The sequence below is a fragment of the Ascaphus truei genome, chromosome 22 (genome assembly GCF_040206685.1).
Source record: "Ascaphus truei isolate aAscTru1 chromosome 22, aAscTru1.hap1, whole genome shotgun sequence".
In the NCBI taxonomy this organism is placed as follows: domain Eukaryota; kingdom Metazoa; phylum Chordata; class Amphibia; order Anura; family Ascaphidae; genus Ascaphus; species Ascaphus truei.
This window is the reverse complement of record NC_134504.1, coordinates 4,927,614-4,931,395: the sequence shown is the minus strand read 5'-3', so window position 1 is coordinate 4,931,395 and position 3,782 is coordinate 4,927,614.

The following is a 3,782-nucleotide window of genomic DNA, read 5'->3' as shown; positions in this document are numbered from 1 at the left end:
GAACGTATAGGAAGAGTCTCGCACGCACTCCAGAGGAATGATGGGAACAGCATGAGTGCGCAAAGGTGGAGCGGGGGATTTTTGGGGGGGTTGGGAAAGGGCGCAGCAGTTATAGACGTCCCACGCACACCCCAAAGGCATTTAAATTAAACGCCGGACGACTGCCTGAGGCCTCTGTAACTAACTTTACCTTGGCTTCCAGCGACACGTCGTCATGGTAACCCAGCGTCAACTGACGCCGCGGGGTCACATGGCGTCGCGTTGCCATGGCAACGATGTTAAAACATCAAAACATGTGAAATCTTGGGGGGGGGGGGGGAGGGGGGGAGGAGGGTCCCATAAATCAGCTCTGTAGTATTAAGTAATAATTAATGCATTGTTTTTTAATCCAACTCTTAATGCCCTTTTTATTTTCTGTTAATATACTGAGCATCCTGTGATTTCTATAGCAGGTTTATCCACCTCCCCAGCAGTGCAAGAGCTTTGCAACACTTCCCCGTTTGTGATCATTTCTTGCTAATGTTCCTTATAAGGCCGGGTCCCCGGTGCCAGCTTCAGCGCACGCTATGGCGGGCGCTGCAGGGACAAGAACCGCCCCTCAATTGGGCCGGGCCCGCTACCTGCCTCGCCCGCCGCGTTGCGCGAGCAGATGAGTCTGAAGACAGGAAAGCTGTGTTCAGGACTTGCGGTGGCCATGCCCCTCGGCGGTTAAGCCAATGAGGGCGACTAATTGAGCCACCCGTGCTGAAGCAGGGATATCCTGAAAAGGTGGCCCTTGAGGACTGGAGTTGGCCAACCTTGCTCTAGAGCAGGTGTGCGCAAAGTTTGGGAGCTGCGCCCCATCCCCACCCCCCGTGCAACAGCCCCAGCGCTCGCGCCCCCTTCTCTGTGACCCGCCGTCAAACGATGTCGCGGGTCACGTGACCCCACAGCGTCATTTGACGCACGCTACCATGGTGATGCGTCCGTCACATGACCCAACTGCGTCATTTAGCGCCGCGTTGCCATGGCGACGGGTTCAGAAGACCCCAGAGCCCCGGTAAGTTGAGGTCGCAGAGGCCTCTTGCGGACCCCCGGCATTTAACTTAAATGCCTCGGGGAAGAGCGCATGGTCGCTGCCACCGCCGCACCCCTCCAACAAAATCCCGCACCCCTGCTCTAGAGGATGATTCCCCAAAGATTCTATTCTACCATGCGTTTCTGTTATCATCATCATCATCATCACCGCCTATAGACTGAAGAGTTTCTGGACTGTGTCCAATAAACAGTTCCCGGCGCCCACTTCTGTTCCGACTTTCTTCCACGTCCGACCAGCAAAAACCCGGCACCATCCATTTGTCCTGAGACTGAGGCACGGACAGGCCGTATATATATTCTGGGACCACCAGAAGTGACACCACTCGGGGACCGTGGAAGGGTGGTTATATTAAGTTTTATTTCCACCCTCCAGCGGAAAGTATCATTGTGACTTTGTATAGCCCATTCTTTCCACCCCTCTGGGGTAATCGCCTCAACCTTGTAAATAGGAACTCAACTTCTCTTCCCGGAAAGAACGGTGGATTGGAAATGGTTAACCTTGAACTATTTTTCACTTATATATGTATATATTTTTAACTTCTCCACCTTTTTTATAAATAGGTAACCCATGGGACAATGAGTTTTCCGAGAATAGAGAGTTGGCAGAGACGGGCTGAATTTTTAAGTCCTACGATGACACCAGAGAAGGTCCTCAGAGGTCTGATAATGATGAAGAAATGGAAAGTCACGTTGGACGAGCTAAACGACATGCCAAGGAAAAGGTGATATGAACTCCTTGTTGAAAAAACTGTTTCTGGGAATTCAGAATTAGTCGGGTGTCCTCAAGAATATTTTGACAAAAGCGCTGATGTCTATAAATGACCCCAGGGGCCAGGCTGCCTTCCAAAGCCAAAGATACAAAGTGGCTGGCATTTCATAGCGAGTTGTACTGTATGTGAAGAGCAATGATTACAGACCTAGAACAGCTGGTCATGCCATGCAACATTCTCTGGTAGGATGTCTGTGTGGTAGAGACTGGCATTATTATGGAGGATCTCATGGCTGCACAAGCTAAAGTATGAGGAGACCATTTTGGGGTAGGGTGTCAGGTGTCCAGTATTGAACCGGACTGTCCTGTATTTGTACACTCTGTCCAGTAAAAAATGAGAGGTAATACTGGACATGTATGTGTATACCGGTATTACCTCTCTGGGCGTGTATGTGTATACCGGTATTACCTCTCTGGGCGTGTATGTGTATACCGGTATTACCTCTCTGGGCGTGTATGTGTATACCGGTATTACCTCTCTGGGCGTGTATGTGTATACCGGTATTACCTCTCTGGGCGTGTATGTGTATCCCGGTATTACCTCTCTGGGCGTGTATGTATATACCGGTATTTCCTCTCTGGGCATGTATGTGTATACCGGTATTACCTCTCTGGGTGTGTATGTGTATACCGGTATTACCTCTCTGGGTGTGTACGTGTATACCGGTATTACCTCTCTGGGCGTGTACGTGTATACCGGTATTACCTCTCTGGGCGTGTACGTGTATACCAGTATTACCTCTCTGGGCGTGTACGTGTATACCGGTATTACCTCTCTGGGCGTGTACGTGTATACCGGTATTACCTCTCTGGGCGTGTACGTGTATACCGGTATTACCTCTCTGGGCGTGTACGTGTATACCGGTATTACCTCTCTGGGCGTGTACGTGTATACCGGTATTACCTCTCTGGGCGTGTATGTGTATACCGGTATTACCTCTCTGGGCGTGTACGTGTATACCGGTATTACCTCTCTGGGCGTGTACGTGTATACCGGTATTACCTCTCTGGGCGTGTACGTGTATACCGGTATTACCTCTCTGGGCGTGTACGTGTATACCGGTATTACCTCTCTGGGCGTGTATGTGTATACCGGTATTACCTCTCTGGGCGTGTATGTGTATACCGGTATTACCTCTCTGGGCGTGTATGTGTATACCGGTATTACCTCTCTGGGCGTGTATGTGTATACCGGTATTACCTCTCTGGGCGTGTATGTGTATACCGGTATTACCTCTCTGGGCGTGTATGTGTATACCGGTATTACCTCTCTGGGCGTGTATGTGTATACCGGTATTACCTCTCTGGGCGTGTATGTGTATACCGGTATTACCTCTCTGGGCGTGTATGTGTATACCGGTATTATCTCCCTGGGCGTGTATGTGTATACCGGTATTACCTCTCTGGGCGTGTATGTGTATAGCGGTATTACCTCTCTGGGCGTGTACTTGTATACCGGTATTACCTCTCTGGGCGTGTGTGTGTATACCGGTATTACCTCTCTGGGCGTGTGTGTGTGTATACCGGTATTACCTCTCTGGGCGTGTACTTGTATACCGGTATTACCTCTCTGGGCGTGTGTGTGTATACCGGTATTACCTCTCTGGGCGTGTACTTGTATACCGGTATTACCTCTCTGGGCTTGTATGTGTATACCGGTATTACCTCTCTGGGCGTGTATGTGTATACCGGTATTACCTCTCTGGGCGTGTATGTGTATACCGGTATTACCTCTCTGGGTGTGTATGTGTATACCGGTATTACCTCTCTGGGTGTGTATGTGTATACCGGTATTACCTCTCTGGGCGTGTATGTGTATACCGGTATTACCTCTCTGGGCGTGTATGTGTATACAGGTATTACCTCTCTGGGCGTGTACGTGTATACCGGTATTACCTCTCTGGGCGTGTACGTGTATACCGGTATTACCTCTCTG